The following is a 23284-nucleotide window of genomic DNA, read 5'->3' on the forward strand; positions in this document are numbered from 1 at the left end:
TAAGGATGATGACGACTTCATTAGTCATACTTGTTCGGGAACTCTGTCTCCCAGATTGTTATTCGCCACCGTCTCAATTTACTATCGGTGTCACACCGGTGTCCCTTACTATCTACCACTTCGTGTACTACCGTCACTACTCTAGGTGAGTATCGACATCACTATTTATCACTACGGTTGCGTACTATTCGTTATCATGATTCGTTACACTTCTCGTACCGGAATACATTATTGTTTGACTTGAACCGCATTGACGTGAACAATCATTTATACACTTCCCTCGGGAAACGCTTCTCCAGAGTTGCACAAATTCTTTCGATTAATACGAGTCACGTTAGAGATTCTGTTACACTTTGTTCATTTTAGATCTTCACGGTTACACGAACTCGAATCCATGGAGTGATGTGGGAATGGAGGTATGAGTTAGTGTAATATAACGACACTCGATCAACGTGGTTATATTACGGTAATTCATACCAAAGTTCTAATGACTCGTGATGGTGATTGGACTCGATCAACCTAATCACCACCATGTGCCATGTACATGACTTCATTTTTCTTGTTTGAACATCCGACAACTCCGAGAATACTGATAACAACCATACCCGGGACACATCGTCGATTATTATCGAACCATACTTATGCTTCCGAATGAATGACAAATTCCTTCGACTTCAACCATATGTTACACGTGTATACTATCTCGTTTTCGCACAAATTTATCGACGAACTACAATATGCTTGTTATGCTCACATCGAGGCAGAAATTTCTATCGCATCACACTCGTACTCCCGTATAAGGAAATCTTTTATCTAAATTCTCAATGGAGAGAGAGACTCTTCACGTTATACTAGTATTCACCACGAGGGTGAATAGTCCTAACGAACGTTTTTAGAAACTGATAAATCTTCCGCGGCACAAAATTCTTGAGAAACTGAAACTTGTTCCAACAAACGTTTTCAAGTCCTAACAAACTTTTTCAAATATACCTTAAAGAAATGTACTTCGCTTCGGATTGAGATTCTCGTTTCACTTCTAAATTTCGGGGTGCTTTACAAAAAGCCTCGGGACCACGTTTAGGCATGAGTACCGCACATCAACCACAACCCGACGGACCGAGCAAACATACGATTCAAACCTTGGAAACCGTAATACGAATTTGCATTATCAACTTCAAATTTACTTGAGGAAAGTAATTGCCTTTAACCAAATTCTCTTACAACGATGGTTATCATTCAAGTCTTAATGTCACACCTTTTGAAATCTTATATGACCGGAAACGTCATTCTCCTTTTGTTGAACCAAGTAAATGATAATCAAATCACCGAACCCGGACTCATTCATGGAGTAACCGTTAAAATCGTTCCAATCCGAGAAAGGCTCGAGACGGCCCGTAGTTGCCAAAGGAGCTATGCCAATGTTAGACGTAAACCTTTCGAATTCCATGTAGGTAACCGCATAACGTTAAAATTCGCACCTTGAAAAGGTGTAGTCCATTTCGAAAACGTAGAAAGCTAAATCCGCGATATTTTTAGTCCTTTTGAAATCTTGGGGCGTGTTGTGCCCGTTGCTTACCGCTTCGAACTTCTGATTCAAAAAAATTCCGTTCATCCTACATTCTGTGTATCAACCTTAAAGGCGTGTCTTGCAAAATAAGAACTTGTTATCCTCTTCGATGAACTTACTATCAACGATAAACTTCACTTCCTAGGAGGACCGGTTGAAACTATAAATCGTGAAACCAAACTTTAAACCAATGTAAAATCCCGACTGTCAAAGTTCGTTGAAATGCCCAAGGAAGTACCTTCACATATCCGTAGAATTTGCAACGCAAGGTTTCAAAGAAGAAACAACAACTACTACTTCCAACTAAATTTCGGGACGAAATTTCTTTTAAGGTGTAGGTAATGTAACATCCCGCGTTTTTTCGTTAAATTTATTTTTAACACTATCTTTTTTTTATAATATCTTTCGTTATTTAAATTCGTAGTTTTCGTTGACTAATGTTCATAATATTCCCGTTGTTTAATTATAACATCACTCGTTTACTCGAGCGTTTTTAAAATATTCGTTTGGTTAATTCCCGCACCCGCTTTCAAACTTGAGGGACCAAAGTTGCAAAGGGGCTAAACTAGTTGACTAGGTCAACTAGTCAAACCCCACTCTCCACCATTCATTCACTCCATCCTCCACCTCCCCATTTTCTCTCTACTTCCATTTTATGAACTCAAACACCCAACTCACAAAATCATCATCTAAATTCGAATCAAGAAGCAAACATCAAAACAAATTACATTTTCGTGATCCTCTCTTCATCCTCTACATTTTGGTACCAATTTCATCTCGTTTGGGTAACATTTCTAAAACTCTAGATTTCTCTAAATTCGTGTTTTTGACTTGAAATGGTGTTAGTTAGTGTCTATGGCTCGTGTATAACATGAATATATGTTTTGTTTGCTCGATTCGTTGTCTTGAGTAACTAGTTTGAACATTTGAAATGGGTGTGCTTAATCTTTGATTTTGGATGAGTTAATGTTGTTAAATTATTAAAGTTCATGTTTTAATTATGTTACTAGTATCACTAGCTTCGTTTTGATGCGTAGGTTGAGTAAGAAAACTTCAAAAACATAATTATTGCTTTTTGTGAATTTCGTTTAGGGTTTGATAGACTTAAAACGAACTTTTGATATTTCGAATGCCATGAAATGTTATTAGTAAGTGTTTAGTTGTAATGTATGTTTCATTACCTTCAAAACGGCATATCATATGTGTGAATTGGATTCCCGAATCTTAAAATGCATTTTGTAAACTTGAAACGATGATTTTGAACATTTAATGATCACTTGACGAGTTTTCGGCTATTGTAAATGATGTTTTTTGCTTGATGAAAAGTGGTTAGTTGTATTCCTTATCAAAATACCTTTCCAACGATATAAGATACTTGTTTTGGATGTTTACGGTTTATGATTTATGTGTATTTGAAGTTGGATTCGTGCTTGAGTGTGAAAACTGCCAGACTTGCTGATCAGTTAAATGGAGCGGCGCGCCAAATATGGAGCGGCGCGCCATTTGGGTTTGTCCCAACTACTTTTTGTTTTTCACGTTTTCACCCCGCTTACTCGTAACTCCGATTAACATGAAACTTGGCAAACATGTTTATATATACTTTCTCATCATGGGAAAATTTTTGGATACCCGACCCGACCCCGTTGACTTTGACTTTGACTTTGACCAAGTTTGACTTTTAGTCAAACTTGACCAAACACTTATGCAATCGTTTTAATCGTATTTTATACTTGATTCTTGCATGAAACTTGACAACGTGATTCACATGCTATACTAATCGAGTCGTATCGAGCCATATGACTAATTGAACACATTTCACCCGACCATGTGTCGTAACCGGTTAATTGATACAACTTCCTTGTTTAGGTCAAGACTAAGCAACTTGCATGCACACGTTTACTTTGTGAAGTACTTTTATACTCGTGCACTCGAGGTGAGATCATAGTCCCATCTTTCAAACAACTTTTATGCTTTAAACTATGGGATGAGAAACATATACGTATCATACTTTTACACTTTGAACACAAGTACGAAAATGAACATTCTACGTACGGGTTTGAACAAAAATCCTCAATTCAATTATCATTAGTTACACTTGCAGGGTGTAAACGAGAACTTATATTATGTGATCACATGGCTTGACGAGCCTCATTCGGACGGTTCGCTACCGTTAGCGGATGAAATATATTTTCAAGTATAGTGTATGTTCTAACACTACGTAACAGGGTACAAAACAGTTAAGTTTGATAATTGGGTGCCCGTGAAACAAACAACAACTTTGGAATGCAAATGATTTTGATAATCATCTTATATTAAATCTTGTGGTTCAAATACAACGTTTACTAAAACACCTATGATTTCACCAACATTTTTCGTTGATAGTTTTTCTATATGTTTCTCAGGTTCATACATGGCTATTTGATACATGCTTTCGCGTACACTCGTACTTGCTTGGGGTCAAGCATACATGCATACACTTTGATTTCTTGCTTGGAGTCAAGCATACATACATGCATACATACATACATACATACATACATACATACATACGCTAGTGATAGCACCTTTGGATTCAAACTTTTGTTTACATACTTACGCTATTTATAGCAACCGTGATTTTCAACTTATATTATGTTGCAAGTTTATTTCATTTATACATTATACTTTTGTAAACTTAAACTTGTTGTCGAACCGTTTGGTAAACTAAACTTTGCAAGTCTTGTACTTTTCAAATGAATGCGACGTAATTTTGGTCAAACGAGTCTCATATAGGGACTACGACCACGTAACGGGACCTAAGTTAGCGGCGCCGTCAATGACGATTTTGTCGGGTCGCTACAATAATAATAATAATAATAATAATAATAATAATAATAATAATAATAATAATAATAATAATAATAATAATAATAATAATAATAATAATGAGTATCTACCTTAAAGGAAATCGGCTCTAAAAAAATATGCCTCAATCTGGGCTCGAACCCAAGACCTCTCGCTACCCGACACAACACCTTAACCATTACGCTGTATCTGTTTTACAGTTTTAATCCATAACCAAAAATATATAACCCATACATCTATCTGTTCTTCTTCATCTTCTTCTTTAAAAATTCAAATCGACCAGGGGTGAATTAATAACCAAAATAGCTAGTTCTAGTCTTGAACTATGATGTGAAATCGAATTTCAAACAACCAGAGTGAATGATTTTTCCTTAACAGAAAAAAATATATCAATCAACAGCAGCTCTCGGTTAACTTTTATAACTCAAACTTTGATTTTGAAATTAAGAGCTTTTTAGATTACGAGTTCAACATGAAATAATTTCTAAATCGTTCATAGAAACTTTCTGAATTGTTAATTGAACTTGAAACACTCAAACGAATTCGAATTTCTTGCTGAACACTCAGTTGACTTTTTGAAATTCAAACTTTGACTCTCGAATTCGTAATCGATATGAGGAATTGGAACTTGAGATTTTACAAGAAGTTTGTTTAGAGGATTCCTAACACAACTACATTTATAGAATTTGAAATTGGATTCGAAATCAAGCTTTTCAAAAAAATAAAAACGCGAGCAGAGCACGAAACTGTTTTTTTATTTTTTATTTTATTTAACAAATTAAAAGCTGATAATGGGAATTGAAATTGATAGTTGATAATGTGAGATCGACTGGTATTCCATAATACTGAATTGGATCGATTTTATAATGCAAATGTGGGTGTCAAATTTTTAATCACAGACAACAACAAAATAATAATAATAATAATAAATCAGGAAGAAGATAAAAAAAATCAAAAGCAGATACGATCAGTTTAAAAATAAAAAGCAGACATATACCTAATTGCTTTATATAAAATATATGAAAAATAAATAACAGCAGATAATGGATCAGATTAGGTATTTGTCTAATTATTGTTAATTTAATAAATATGTTAATAATAATAATTATAATAGTAATTATATTTATAATAATAATAGATAAGGATAATAATAATACTAATAATAATAATAATAATTATATTAATAAGAATAATAATAATGATAATAATAATTATAAAAAAATGGTAATAATAATATTATTAATAATAATAGATTGTATTATTTTTATAATAATAATGTTGATAATATTAATAATAATAATATTTTAATAATAATAATAATAATATTAATAATGATAATTATCAATAATAATATTATTAATAATAATAATATTATTATAATTAAGTTATATTAATATAACAATAATAATAATAATACTAATAATAATATTAGTAATGATAATACTAATAATTCTTAAATGATAATACTAAATATAATGATAATAATATAAATTATGTTAATGATATTAATAATCATATTAATCATAATAAATGATAAATAATAATAATAATAATTTTGATAATAATAATAATATTAATAATAATATTTTTAATCATAATGACAATACTGATAATGATAATTGTAAATGATAATAATTAATGATAATATTGTTAAATATTATATTAATAATAATAATAATATTAATATTATAAATTAATACTAATGCATTATTATTTACAAATAATTGTTCGTGAATCGTCGGAATTGGTCGAAAGGTAATTGAAACAGCTCAAAAATTTTGAGACTCAGTTTAACAGACTTAGCTTATCGTCTCAGAATTATTAAATCATATATAGATTTGGTTCAAAATAAGTCGAAATTTTCCGTATCATGACAAATAATTAGCAACCTCACAATTCGTAGAGACAGCCTCATAGGTTTTTGTGATAAGACTAATGCACCTACAAAGCTGTAAATATTTTGAGGAACCAACTCTGTTCAAATAGTAAATAAAGTATCAAGTTAAAATGAGATTGAGTAATGGGAGATGAAAATAAAACTACACATTCCCACATTTTAAGGTACAAACATCACTACCCCAGTTTGAATAATGATATGAGTTTGACATTAACATATTCATATTGTTACCACGTACACCATAAAACACCTTTATTTCACCTGCACCTTCAAAACCTACCTTGTGACTGACACTACACAAAAGTTGATTTAATTAGATGCTAACTATAGTGAAGAACACGAAAAGAAACGCAACAATATCAAACAATATATAAAAGTCAATATAAAACCCGAAATTACTCGGAAAAACCACAACCGATCGCAATAAGCAAAAATTGAAAGATCACTGAAAACAGCAGCAATATTTGTAACATAAAATCGAACTAAAAGCTTAAATTAATAATCAAGTCATAATCAAAATATCTTAGAATCGTTTAAGACAAAATCGAATTGCAAAACACAAATATCTGTGTAACAAATTAAACGATTTAGAATGGATGAAATCGTAATCGAAATTAGATGAACGTTTGATATGAAATCGCCAACAATCGTTGTAAATTTGTTTAGAGCATGAAGATGAAACATATGATTATATATACAAAAAAATGATTAAATAATAAAAACAAAAAAATAAAATAAGATTACCAATCCAAACTTTAACATAAGAAATCAAACAGATACATACCTGAATGAGCCAAAATCGAAACTCGTGATGAATCGATACGTTGTAAAGGTAAATGTATAAAACTCCAAGTTAAAGACGTGCAAATTTAGGATCAAAACCCTAAATAAAACGGTAACAACTAAATTGACTATTACGGAAACACCCAAACCCCAAATAAAATTACAAAACGATAACAACAAAATTTACTATTACGGAAACACCTGACATCGATTCACTGTAAATACCATCATCCACTTACCTTTCTCATGGCTTCACCTTCTGTTTGTCAAGAAAATTAACTATTCCGGTCAAATTTCTTCTGTCATTTTGGGCAATATCTTGGCTACACCTTCTGTTTGTCTTCGATTTTGAGAAACAGATTTTGACTAAAAAATCATCAAATCAAAAGTATGGATGGTGATATGGTTAGGGTTTTATTGGAATTGAAAGAATTGATTGTAGGGAACCGATGTTCTAGGGTTTTGATATATACGCATGAGAAGAGAATCAGCAGAAAGAATATGAGTGTGCTTTTTATTTTAATTTTTTTTCAATACCGATACTGAGTATAGTTTTTTATTTGTGGGTTTAATATTTTTAAATAAAATTAATTAGTGTTTATGACATCATCAAGATGCTCCCAAATTTTTTCTTTTTCTTTTTGATTTATTTTAATGAAGAGAAATAACATTTTTATGATATCATTATTTTAGGATTTTAATAGAAACTATAGATAGAAGTATAATAATAATAAAAAATAAATAATAATATCAAATTTGAATCAAGTAAATATAACTATGAATAAAATTATTAATTATAAAATTATAATCATCAAGAATTACATCGATTTTACCTTGAGACAAGTACCTTTAATAATTCTTGTTTGAAAGTGCCAAAAGTTGCATCACAAACCCATTTGGTAGGGTACAACCAAAGTATACAATTGTATCACAAAATGGAACTGAGTGTTCCGGGTGCTGAAAATTCGAGTAAAGAAATGAAAAAAACCCAAGAATTAAGGAAGAACCAACTAAAAACTGAAATACTCGAAGTTATTTGTTCCGATCCCTGGTTCATAGATTTTAATTTTTTCGAGTTTCGATCTAGTCCGGTCCCAGCTAAAATCGAAAAACAAGATTTGGGACCGAATTTCGTGGAGTCGTGTTCAGCGTCGGGGTCCAAATTTGGCGGAGTCAAATTTGGATAGAATCAATTTGAATAGAATCAAATTTGGATAATATCAATCACCTATGATTAAAGACTCCAAATTTGGCGGATTTGTGTTTGGTGTCGTGGTCAGGTCGGGATCTTCTAAATTGACCAGTTTAGGTTCGGGTTGTCTTCTTTTATGATCGACGCCTTCATAAGTTATATATTAGGGACATTTTCTTAGAACGTGCCAAGCATCTGCGTATGTGAATCTCATTTTGATTTATATTTTGAAGTGTTTTCTTGTATCCACGTTCAAGTGTCTACTTCGTCAATGTGATGCAAGCTTGTTGTAAACCGCAATAAATGTCTTGATGTCTTTCGACATCTTACTCCATTTTTCGGTTAATAGATCGGCTATTCGAGGCTCATTTACCAAGGAGTTGTATTCGGCTCGGATCGTGGACCACAAAATATTCACTTGCTTGAAAGTTTTTGATAATATTGTTTTGAGAAGTGTGTGCCTGATATCGGCTAAAAAGTCACGTTTTCACCCCAGTAATGAGGCCCAAAAACAATAAAGTTTCAAGCTATATCGCCAAATTACTTGCTTTGTAGGAAGAAATTGAAGATTAAGTAATTACGAAGACGGTGCAAAAAGAATCAAGAGAATCGGAGCTAAAACGAAGATTCTAGAGTGAAAACGGTGAAAGACGAGAAACCAAGTTACGATCAAGGAAATCAAGTTGTGATCTAGTGAAAACAGCAAACCAAGGCAGGTCATACGGCTTGCCATACAGCCTGCCAAAGCAAACGGCCTGTAAAAATGGCCTGCCATACGGCTTGCCAGCCGTATGCAGGCCATTTCCAAGTCTATTTAAAGGGCTTTTTGTCATCTATTTTTACACACACTTCAATTCACTTTTCTCTCTCTCTTTCTACAATATTAGTCATACTTTCAAGGTCTTCGACTCCGTGCGGGAAACCTAGTACCTGGAGAAGAACGTCGAAGATTGTATTTAGGAACAGTCTGGAGTTTGAAGTTGATGTTAAAGCAGAGGGGTACGGAATAGTTATTATTTTACTACGAAATAATATTAAATATGATATAATTTTACACAAGTTATTTATTTATTTAAAGAATGGATATACCTAAACCTTGCTACAACACTTTATAGGCAGTGTACCTAATCGTAGAGTAGTGTAGTTTTTAGTAAGTCCGGTTCGTTCCACAGGGAGCTAATTGAAAACGTGCTATATTTTTATACAACTATATTTATATAAATATATATAATTATATATAGGTAGTATTATTATTATTATAAAAAGGGGGTTTTACCGTTTAATGACCGGTTTGTCGATTTTATATTTTTAGGTGTAAAGATAAATGACAATAATTAATGTGCGTAAAATAAATAACGATAAATAAAATGCGATATATAAAATTGCGAGTAATAAAATGACGGTAAATAAAAGTACGATGAAATATGAAATAAAAGTATTATGCTTATTTAAACTTCCGTAATCATGATGTTCGACGTGTTGATTTTAATTTATTATCATGGGTTAATTGTCCTTTGTCCTGGTTTATTCGATATGTCCATACGGTTTTTGTCCATAACGGTCCATCGGTCATAAATATAAAGTGTGAGTGTCCTCGTCAAATTAATCTTATACCCGAAGTCAAATATTCCAACTAATTGGGGATTCGAACTGTAACAAGGTTTTAATACTTAGTTTAATGAATACACTAGGTTATCGACTGCGTGCAATCCAAGGTTTTAATACTTTGTTAACAATTACACCAATTATCGTTGTATGTAATCCACTCCTGTTTTAATGAGATATGAATATTAATTTATCCAATTGATCAGTTTGAATAATCAATTACCCAACCCGAATAATTAATTAAATGATTGTAAAGGATGTCGTATAAATGTCACTAAATAGGACATTCATAATCATTCTAATAATTATTAGATTAACTAATTTGAAGATAGGTTCGACAGATTCCAATGAGTTGTCGCTCAATTATACAATACCCCCCATCTATTAATAGTCATAGTCCAATGTCCACAAGTGTCGGTCTTTTGTCCAAACTCGAATTATGGTACAAAATCCAATAACCCCATCTTAATATTTAGCCCAACATCACGATTACTTCGATTTAAATAAGTATAATAATAACTTAGCTACGAGACATTAATTTAAAAAGGTTGAACATAACTTACAATGATTAATAATAGCGTGGTATTACACGGATAGAATTTCGACTTACACCCTTACAACATTCGCTAACATACCCTTATTATTATTAAATTAAAATTAAAATTAAAATTATAAATTATATATATATATATATATATATATATATATATATATATATATATATATATATATATATATATATATATATATATATATATATATATATATATATATATCGTAGAGATTGAGAGATAGATTAGAAAAAGCTGTGTTTTTCGTGCAGAATTCGATGGCTTTTATAGGCCCACATTTTACTGTGCAGCTCCGCGAGTGCGGAGCTTTTGTTCTTCCAAACTCCGCGAGTGCGGAGGTTCGCATTCCAGCTCACACAAATTGGATCCTAGGCTGCCGACGTTTATTTTTATAACATATAAATATAATATAAATATAATTTACATAATTAATTATATATTATATTATATTTATGTGCATAGTTGACTTGTAATTTTAGGTCCGTTGCATCGTGCATTGAAATTTGGTTCATGTCTCGGTTTCGGATTTTCGAACGCCTTTTCGTACGATTTAATATCTTGTACTTTACGTTTCACGGCTTGTACTCTTGTCATTTTTAGGCGTTTCTCATCAATAATTTGAACCTCTTTGATTGTACTTTGTACTTTTTGGCGTTTTGGTCATTTGCGTCTTCAATTCGCCGAATCTGCCTTTTGTCTTCACCTTTTATTATTTAAACGAATATCACTTGTAAATAGAACAATTGCAACCAAAAGCTTGTCTTTCTTGAGGGATAATGCTATGAAATATATGTTCGTTTTTAGCATTATCAAATATTCCCACACTTGAGTGTTGCTTGTCCTCAAGCAATATAGAACTTTGAATAAAAACATACTTGAATCACTTCTTTATTCTTCATACTTTGTACATCAGTGATTTCAAAACGATGTGGTTTACAGTCCCACATGACTATGAAAATTTAGATCCTTAAGGAAATTGGATCTTTATGAAAACATTTGATCTTTTAAAAATTTAATCTAGCTTTTACCCTAGATAAGTTTTCTGGAATAACCCTTCACCAGTGTTTGCAAAATGTTTATGTGGGTTGTATGGGTTTCAGATTTGAAAATTTTAGCTCAAAACTTATGGTTTTGTGTTACCCACTTGCTAACCTTGTATTGGGAAAGCAACACGTCCAGTTTACTTGCTCCGTATATTACCTTTCGGTAAACTACCGTCCGGTTGTAAAGGAAAGCGTTGAACAAGCAACTGTTAAGGCAATGTCCCGTGACATGCTTTTGATTATGGTCTATATCGTGTCGGATGCAATTACTATCCTTTGTAGGAGCAATAGTAAAGATCACCCTATAATTTTTCGGTCTGGCACAAGGTCCTGTCTTCGACCGTGCTATGCAACCACCATTCTTACGGTTGACACCCGATTTGGTTCAGGTGACCTAATGAATTCCGGTGAATTCTTAGGATTTTACGTTCAATGGTAATGAACGCATTGAAAATAGGTTTTCAGAAAATAAATCGGTTTTAATGAGTTTGTAATTCTCAATCTTTAAGGTCAATCTCAAGGATTGAGTAATATCAAGCTTAAAAGCTGATTTTTAATCTTTTATGAGATTATCCTTTCTGGGGGTCTGATTCATTAGTCTTATCAAGCTAATTTGCACGGCGCCCTCCCCATTTTACGAGACAGATCCTCTCATGGTTAGAATAAGTCTGACCACTTGGCGACCCTGTTTGATGTTGAGGTCCGTGGATTTCCAGCTGATTTTCGAGAAAACTTTTCAAGGTTTTTCGTAGACTCTACAACTGGTCTGGATGACAACTTCCTGACCTAAATCAAGAAGCGCATTTCTTTTTCGGAAGACTTTACTTTCTTTTAATGATGGAATTGATTCATCGTGTAGATCCATCTCTCTTTCAAATATTACAGTAAACCGGGTAAAAGATTTAATTTAGTCCAAAACAAAAGCACCTGCAATAAACTTTACAGAAACATGTGATAGATAGTTTTTAATTAAATAACTTGGTACATTCTCCCCACACTTGGCTTTTTTCATGCGTCTTTTTATATCTTAATAAATAAATTCAAGCGTTTTAGTTGTTTCTCAATTTATGTCCTTTTCGAGGTAACGATAATTTCGGCATTAACACCTAGTTTTATCGTTCATAAATATGTATAAACATGATTTTGAATTCATTTAGTTGAAAATTTTTCAAATTTTCATAAAATTTAGAAAATAAACCAAGTATAAACCCGAGAGAATTTATAACCCTTCCCCACACTTGAGATCATGCAATGCCCTCATTTGCATGAAATTAGACTATTATTATAAATTCATGAGGGTGATTAGTGTAGAAAACTGATTAAGAATACCCACTTTGTAATTTCAAAGCTCGTCGAATGATATATGGTGCACCTCATCGTTCATTCCTTCTTGTTTTATCACATTTGTTTTTCGTTTTGTCGTCAAAATTATTGCTTTTGCTGAACTTAATGCCAGTTTTTGAAAGTTCACTGTTTTTACCCTGTTTATAAGATAAACTACAAACATATTTTTTTTTAATAAAACCTTTTACTTATAAAACAAATAATTAATTAATTTTAAAAATTTGTTTTCCTTTGTAGTGACCCGAACTTTTCCAAGTTTATATATATTAATTGAGATTGATATTTACATGACTAAATATTTCCAACGTGTTAAGCAATCAAACTTGTTAAGACTTGATTAAATGAAATAAGTTTCATATAGACAATTGATCACCCAAGTTGACCGGCGATTCACGAACGTTACAAAATTGTGAAAACTACATGTTGTGGTATATATAGACATATATATATATATATATATATGGTTGACATGAGATTATGATGAGTAAGTATCTCACTAAGTATATTAACAATGTGTGATATACATAAGAAATGAGTTTACTAAGTTAAGAAACTCGAAATGATATATATAACGATTATCGTTATGATAACGTCTACTAAATACATATGTATCATATTAAGATATTGATACACTATATTTAACATGATAAAATGATATTTAAATATATCATTAAGTGTGTTAACAATGAACTACATATGTAAAAACAAGACTACTAACTCAAGAATTACGAAACGAGACTTATATGTAACGATTATCGTTGTAACGATATTTTAATGTATGTATCATATTAAGAGATATTCATACATTATAATATCATGATAATATAATAATTTAACATCTCATTTGATATAATAAACATTGGGTTAACAACATTAATTGAGATCGTTAACTTAAAGGTTTCAAAACAACACTTACATGTAACGACTAACGAAGACTTAACGACTCCATTAGAATGTATATACATGTTGTGTTTTGATATGTATTCTTACACTTTTGAAAGACTTCAAGACACATATCAAAGTACTTCTACTTAACAAAAATGCTTACAATTACATCCTCGTTCAGTTTCATCAACAATTCTACTCGTATGCACTCGTATTCGTACTCGTACAATACACAGCTTTTAGATGTATGTACTATTGGTATATACACTCCAATGATAAGCTCTTAGCAGCCCATGTGAGTCACCTAACACATGTGGGAACCATCATTTGGCAACTAGCATGAAATATCTTATAAAATTACAAAAATATTAGTAATCATTCATGACTTATTTACATGAAAACAAAATTACATATCCTTTATATCTAATCCATATACCAACGACCAAAAATACCTACAAACACTTTAATTTTTCAATTTTCTTCATCTAATTGATCTCTCTCAAGTTCCATCTTCAAGTTCTAAGTGTTCTTCATAAATTCCATAAGTATAGTTACATAAAAATCAAGAATACTTCCAAGTTTGCAAGTCTACTTCCAAGCTTTCTAATCCATTCCAAGTAATCATCTAAGATCAAGGAACCTTTGTTATTTATAGTAGGTTATCTTTCTAATTCAAGGTAATATTCATATTCGAACTTTGATTCAATTTCTACAACTATAACAATCTTATTTCGAGTGAAAATCTTACTTGAACTATTTTCGTGTCATGATTCTGCTTCAAGAACTTTCAAGCCATCCAAGGATCCTTTGAAGCTAGATCCATTTTTCTCATTTCCAGTAGTTTTATCCAGAAAAATTGAGGTAGTAATGATGTTCATAACATCATTCGATTCATACATATAAAGCTATCTTATTCGAAGGTTTAAACTTGTAATCACTAGAACATAGTTTAGTTAATTCTAAACTTGTTCGCAAATAAAAGTTAATCCTTCTAACTTGATTTTTAAAATCAACTAAAAACATGTTCTATATCTATATGATATGCTAACTTAATGATTTAAAACCTGGAAACACGATGAACACCATAAAATCGGATATACGCCGTCGTAGTGAAATCGGGGGATGTTTTGGTTTGGATAATTAAAAACTATGATAAATTTTGAAAGTTGTTCTTCTGGGAAAATGATTTTTAATATGAACATGAAACTATATCTAAAAATCTTGGTTAAACTCAAAGTGAAAGTATGTTTTTCAAAATGGTCATCAAGATGTCGTTCTTTCGACGGAAATGACTACCTCTTTAGTAATTGACATGTAACTTAAATTTTCGACTATAAACCTATAATTTTTCTGTTTGGATTCTTAAATTAGAGTTCAATATGAAACCATAGCAATTTGATTCACTCAAAACGGATTTAAAATGAAGAAGTTATAGGTAAAACAATATTGGATATTTTTGATCTTTTTAGTTACGGGAAATGTTTAACAAATCTATACAAATCATATCCTAGCTAACTTATATTGTATTATACATGTATTATAATATATTATGTAATCTTGAGATACCATAGACACGTATGCAAATGTTTTGACATATCATATCGACCCATGTATATATATTATTTGGAACAACCATAGACACTCTATATGCAGTAATGTTGGAGTTAGCTATACAGGGTTGAGGTTGATTCCAAAAATATATATACTTTGAGTTGTGATCTAGCCTGAGACGTGTATACACTGGGTCATGGATTGATTTAAGATAATATATATCGATTTATTTCTGTACATCTAACTGTGGACAACTAGTTGTAGGTTACTAACGAGGACAGCTGACTTAATACACTCAAATCTTTAAAACATAATAAAAATGGTTGTAATTATATTTTGATATATATGTACATATTTGTATAGGTTCGTGAATCGATCCGTGGCCAAGTCTTATTTCCGAGGAAGGAAATATCTGTGAAAGTGAGTTATAGTCCCACTTTTAAAATCTAATATTTTTAGGATGAGAATACATGCAGGTTTTATAAATGATTTACAAAATAAACACAAGTACGTGAAACTACATTCTATGGTTGAATTATCGAGATTGAATATACCCCTTTTTATTAAGTCTGGTAATATAAGAATTAGGGAACAGACACCCTAATTGACGCGAATCCTAAAGATAGATCTATTGGGCCTAACAAACCCCATTTAAGGTACCAGATGCTTTAGTACTTCGAAATTTATATCATATCCGAAGGGTGTCCCGGAATGATGGGGATATTCTTATATATGCATCTTGTTAATGTCGGTTACCAGGTGTTCACCATATGAATGATTTTTATCTCTATGTATGGGATGTGTATTGAAATATGAAATCTTGTGGTCTATTGTTACGATTTGATATATATAGGTTAAACCTATAACTCACCAACATTTTTGTTGACGTTTAAAGCATGTTTATTCTCAGGTGAATACTAAGAGCTTCCGTTGTTGCATACTAAAATAAGGACAAGATTTGGAGTCCATGTTTGTATGATATTGTGTAAAAACTGCATTCAAGAAACATATGTAGATGTAATATATTTCTATTGTAAACCATTATGTAATGGTCGTGTGTAAACAGTATATTTTAGATTATCATTATTTGATAATCTACGTAATGTTTTTAAAACCTTTATTGATAAAATAAAGGTTATGGTTGTTTTAAAAATGAATGCAGTCTTTGAAAAACGTCTCATATAGAGGTCAAAACCTCGCAATGAAATCAATTAATATGGAACGTTTATAATCAATATGAACGGGACATTTCAGTTGGTATCCGAGCGTTGGTCTTAGAGAACCAGAAAATTTGCATTAGTGTGTCTTATCGAGTTTGTTAGGATGCATTAGTGAGTTTGAACTTCGACCGTATTTTCTTTAAAAATGATTGCTTAACATTTTTGTTGGAAACCATATATTATTAACATGTAAATATTATGTGATATATTAATCTCTTAACATGTTTGATATTGTGTGATAGATGTCTACCTTTAGCACAAATCCCATTAACTCACCTAATAATAACGAATAGTCGAATATATATTGGCAAGATTCACAAGTTCCCGAAGAACCGGAAGAAGAGGAAACGAAACTTGAAGAAGAGGAACCAGAAGAAGAGGAACCGGAAGAAGAAGAGGTTCCGGAGGGGGGAATAGTAGGAACCACAGAAAACCGGTCAAATAAAAGAAAATCCTCAACCAATGGACCAAAGTTAATAATGGTCAATGGTGTTTCCGCTAAGGAAGCAAAATATTGGGAAAATTACCAATTTTCCGATGAATCGAATCCTGATGAGGATTCTGATGATGTTATTGAAATTACCCCGACCCAATTTAATGAGGCAAAAGAAAATAATAAGGGAAAAGGCATCAAAATAGAGAAATCTGATTCCGACCCCGATGAACTTTATATGTACCGTCAACACCCGTATTTTCAATATCGTGACAATAACCCGGGAACCTCTAAACCACCAGGTTTTTCTAAACCAATGTGGAAAACGATGACTCGTATTAGAGGAACATCATATATCCCTAGAAGATTAGGAAAAAGAACCAAGTCCGAAGAAGAAGAAACCAGTGATTCAGATTAGAGGGGTATGAGCATGTTGTGTAATAAATGTATTGTAGTGTGCTTGTACTTTTATGTTCTATGTAAAAATTGCTTGTATTGTTTGTTATTATGAATCTAACCTTGTCTATTTTACAGTATAAAAATAAAATGGACATTAAGGGTAGACAACCGAATATTTTAGAAGACCTACCAGAGGATATGATTGAGGAAATCTTGTCTAGAGTCGGTCAGAATTCATCAGCACATTTAGTTATGGCGAAATTAACTTGTCAAACATTTGAAAGACTTTCTAGAAATGCCTTAGTTTATAAAAGGCTTTCCTTTGATAGGTGGGGTATATCACATTGGGGAGACTTTAAGTTACGCCGTGTTTTCTTAAAAGCATTAAATGCAGGGAACCCAAATGCAATTTTACGCTACGGGTTAAGAACCTATTTTGACTCAACATATTCCAGCATAGGATTTCATGAATTAGAAAGAGCTTCTAACATGCAACATAAAGAAGCATGTTATGCTTACGGGTTAGTGATGTTCGCTTCTTACCAAAGTGAGAAAAAGAACATCGGATTACAGATTTTAAATAAAACTTTCCCACAAGTGACGGATTCAGTAGTTGGGGTGAGAAATAAGGTTTTTAGATTATTACGGGGCTGTTGGACATTACGAAACCCTCGTCCTTTTGACGAAATTACAACATGCTGCCTAGCCAATGGTCATAATGGTTATTTTCCACAAGGCCAAGGATGGGAAGTCGTCTTAGTAAAACCAGAATGCATGACTTGTTTCTGGACTTATGAATTACGTGTCTTTATTTCCTTTGCTGAACAACTTGCGTATTAACTAGATTTATCTTCAAAACTGTCATGTATCATAGTGTACTATATTTCATGTTATATGTAATATAGCGAAGTTGTAAGTTTGAAGAATATTTGTATGTGATATATTATTATAATCAGTTTTTCATATGGAATTATAGTAGTTGAATTGTATATTAGCTACTAAGTATGAACTTAACGGGTAGGTAGTACCCGAATTTAAACTTATAAAACACTAATATGAAGAAAAAGCTTTTATAAATGAGTTCATATTATGCTACGAGATACTATTGACTACTCTTAATATTCTGTATGATTAAGTTGTTTCATTTGACTATTTTGAAGGAAATGGCACCGACTACTTGACACACCTTGAATATGAGCGAAGAGGAATTTCGTGCCTTTCTTGCTTCCAACATAGCCGCAGTACAAGCCGCGCTACATACCAACAATAACTCTGAATCTAGCAATACAGCTAACGGCGCAAGAAATCGTGTAGGATGCTCCTACAAGGAATTCACTGCCTGCAAACCTTCAGAATTTGATGGGACCGAAGGACCAATCGGATTGAAATGGTGGACCGAGAAAGTTGAATCGGTGTTTGCCATAAGTAAGTGTGCTGAAGGAGACAAAGTCAAGTACGCTACGCATACCTTCACAGGTATTGCGTTAACATGGTGGAATACCTATCTAGAGCAAGTGGGACAAGATGCTGCTTACGCGCTACCGTGGTCAGCATTCAAGCACTTGATGAACGAGAAGTACCGTCCCAGAACCGAGGTCAATAAGCTCAAGTCAAAACTTAGAGGGTTACGAACACAGGGATTCGATATTACTTCGTACGAAAGACGATTCACAGAATTGTGCCTATTGTGTCTGAGAGCGTTCGAAGATGAGGAAGAGAAGATCGACGCGTTTTTGAAAGGGTTACCGGAGAGAATCCAAGAAGATATAAGTTCACACGAGCCTGCCTCCATACAAAAGGCATGTAGAATGGCTCACAAATTAGTGAACCAGATTGAGGGAAGAATTAAAGAACAGGCGGCCGAAGAGGCCAACGTGAAGCTAGTGAAAAGAAAGTGGGAGGAAAACGGTGATAAGAGTCACCAAAACAACAACAACTATCCCAACAATAACAACATCAATCGCAACTATAACAAACGGCACAACAACAACAACAACAACTACAACAATCATCCCAATAATAATAACAACCGCAACAACAACAACAACAATCAGAAGCAGCTATGCCAAAGGTGTGAAAAGTATCACTCGGGGTTCTGCACCAAATTTTGCAACAAGTGTAAAAGAAATGGTCATAGCGCGGCGAAGTGTGAGGTCTACGGACCAGGGGTTAACAGAACGAAAGGAACAAATGGTATCGGAACGAGTAATGTCGAAGCAAGTAGTGTCGGAGCAAGTTATGACAATGTAGTTTGTTATAAATGTGGAAAACCGGGACACATTATTAGAAATTTTCCGAACCAGGAGAACACGAATGGACAAGGCCGCGGAAGAGTTTTCAATATTAATGCGGCAGAGGCATAGGAAGACCCGGAGCTTGTTACGGGTACGTTTCTTATTGACAATAAATTTGCTTACGTTTTATTTGATTCGGGTGCAGATAGAAGCTATATGAGTAGAGATTTTTGTGCTAAATTAAGTTGTCCATTGACGCCGTTGGATAGTAAATTTTTACTCGAATTAGCAAACGGTAAATTAATTTCAGCAGATTATATATGACGGAATCGAGAAATTAAACTGGGTAGCGAAATATTTAAGATTGATTTGATACCAGTAGAGTTAGGGAGTTTTGATGTAATAGTTGGCATGGACTGGCTGAAGGAGATGAAAGCAGAGATCGTATGTTACAAAAATACAATTCGCATTGTACGAGAAGAAGGAGAACCCTTAATGGTGTACGGAGAAAAGGGCAACACGAAGCTACATCTTATTAGTAATTTGAAGGCACAAAAACTAATAAGAAAAGGTTGCTATGCTGTTCTAGCACACGTCGAGAAAGTACAAACTGAAGAAAAGAGCATCAATGATGTTCCCGTCGCAAAAGAATTTCCCGATGTATTTTTGAAAGAATTATCGGGACTACCTCCACATCGATCTGTTGAATTTCAAATAGATCTTGTACCAGGAGCTGCACCAATAGCTCGTGCTCCTTACAGACTCGCACCCAGCGAGATGAAAGAACTGCAAAGCCAACTGCAAGAACTATTAGAACGTGGTTTCATTCGACCAAGCACATCACCATGGGGAGCTCCTGTTTTGTTTGTCAAGAAGAAGGATGGTACATTTAGGTTGTGTATTGACTACAGAGAGTTGAATAAACTTACCATCAAAAACCGTTATCCACTGCCGAGAATTGACGACTTATTTGATCAACTACAAGGCTCGTCGGTTTATTCGAAAATCGATTTACGTTCTGGATATCATCAAATGCAAGTAAAGGAGGATGATATTCCAAAAACTGCTTTTAGGACGCGTTATGGTCATTACGAGTTTATGGTTATGCCGTTTGGATTGACTAACGCACCAGCTGTGTTCATGGACCTTATGAACCGAGTGTGTGGGCCATATCTTGACAAGTTTGTCATTGTTTTCTGTGACGATCGCTCCAAATCCATATGGACGAACACGTCATTCATCGATTTCATTGCGAGGTATTTGACCTCTATATGATACGTTTTGTAAACATTGCATTCTTTTGAAAAGGCACACCATAAATGAATATTTAAATCAAAGGTTTTCGACATATGATGATTTCTACATATAGACAATCACTGTAAATAATAATTTACAATAGTACTTCCGTTGACAATGCAGTCAAAATAAGATACATGGTGATGATTTGGTGAATGCAACGTTTCCTTGAAAAATATGCCATGTACGACTCCATGCACATAGCTTGTCTAACATATAAGCAAACAGCGGAAGACTTCTAGGAAACCTGAGAATAAACATGCTAACAAGTGTCAACACAAAGGTTGGTGAGTTCATAGTTTTAGTGTTTCGCATAATCTGTATATAAAAGTGGATCACAAGATTTCAGTTGTTTCATCCAGAAACGTTTATCAAAAGTTTGTCAATAGATTCTACGTAACAGAGCACCCTGATAACGAAGCTTTAACATTATAATGATAAATACCCCATTCGTTTTAATACACACAAACCAACATGTCCTAAACTCAAATAACACACGTCCGTTAAAAGGCTAGCGCTCTAGCTCGGATGGGGATGTCAAGCCCTATGGATCCATATACTATTATTCGCGCCCACCAGTCCATATCCTATGTACTGGCAGCTACTAGTTACCAAAGCTAAGGGATTTTCAGTTCAAACTCAGTGTAGAATTAAGTATGTACTTGTATCCATTGCGTTTAAAATAAATTGCATGTATTCTCAGCCCAAAAATATATATTGCAAAAGCAATTAAAAAGGGAGCAATGAAACTCACCTTAGCAGCATATAAAGTTGTTCACCAAAATGTGATCGAAACTCGAATTACCAATTAATCGTAGATCTCAACCTAGAGAACATATGTTGGTCAATAAATGTCTATTAAGCTAGGTCAGGTCATAGTGTATCACAATCCTAATGCTCGAGATCGACATATAATAGTTATCCAAAGTCGTTTCAAAAAGTCAATTTTGACAATAGTTCAACAAAACGAGACGTGCCTTATATAAGGATTCATTTACTCGGTTGGTAATATTTAAAAGTTCACTTTATCAGTCTCGTAAAAAAGTTGTTTAAATCTTAATTGCAGATTCAAAAGCAATTTTAATTAACGTCAAACATAATTCAGTTGATCATATCTTTTAATCTGTTCATCGAAACTATTCGATATCTAAATGAAAATTTATTGATTTTTCGCCAGCTTTCCAAAAACATGTATATCATATACCTTTTATCAGTAATATATGTATTTAATTAGTGATTCATTATAAATTGTTTAACGACAAAATTTAGCATACAAGCGTTATAAATATATATACTCGAGCACTAGACATGGATACATAGTTAATATATAAAAGATAAGATATAAGTGCTTACGTATCAGTATTGAGATTCAATATTATAGGAAAGTACGTAGACGTAACGGAGATGATAAACACTAAGTTTGATTCACAAATATACCCCCGAACATTACCCATAACCTCCTTGGCAATAACTCATAATTTCCTCAGCTCTATCCCGCTTGAAAACCATTTTGAAAATGACACGCTCATGACCTCGTCGTAGTATTTTAAGTGATATAATTAATAATAATAATAATAATAATACTAATAATAATAATAATAATAATAATAATAATAATAATAATAATAATAATAATAATAATAATAATAATAATTTAAATAAATAAATAACTTATGGAGTAATATATGTGTAAATAAACTCGAGCAGAAACTGGACTTTTATAGGCAACTTTTTGGAATCTGATGCCCATGCGATCGCATGGGTTTTTAGTGTATTTTCCATGCGATCGCATGGCCGCCTGATCCAGCTCAAAATGTTTTTGTTTTCTTGTTTGTCGACATATTATTATATAATATATATAATATATATAATTTAAATAATTAATTATATATTATATTAAATTCATGTGCATAGTTGACTTGTAATTTTCATTCCGATGACTCGTACGTTGTCACTCGACTTATGTCCCGGTTTCGGTTTCTCGAACGCATTTTCGTACGCTTAGAAAACTCGCAATTTACATTTTGTGACTCATACCTTTGTCAAAATATAGTCTTAAATTATCAATAAACTATATCATTCAAAGTGTATCTTAAACTTTCGAGTGTTTTGGTCATTTACTTCTATAAATTATTGTCTCGCTATTTGTTAATATATATATAATAACAATTCGTTTTATGACCAAGTTAATATATATTTTCAACATTCATAAACACGTTTTAAATATACGTCGCAAGTTATTCATAAAATTAATATTCCAACTTATCATATATATTCAAATAAATATTTAAACCAATAAGTTTAATGTAAGGTATCAAACAATTAATACATTGTTACGTTTTCAAATTATAGTATATATATATGTATCTATATACATATAATTGTTCGCGAATCGTCAAGAACAACCGAAAGGTATTTG

This window comes from Rutidosis leptorrhynchoides, chromosome 1, assembly GCF_046630445.1.
Source record: "Rutidosis leptorrhynchoides isolate AG116_Rl617_1_P2 chromosome 1, CSIRO_AGI_Rlap_v1, whole genome shotgun sequence".
NCBI classification, from domain to species: Eukaryota; Viridiplantae; Streptophyta; class Magnoliopsida; order Asterales; family Asteraceae; genus Rutidosis; species Rutidosis leptorrhynchoides.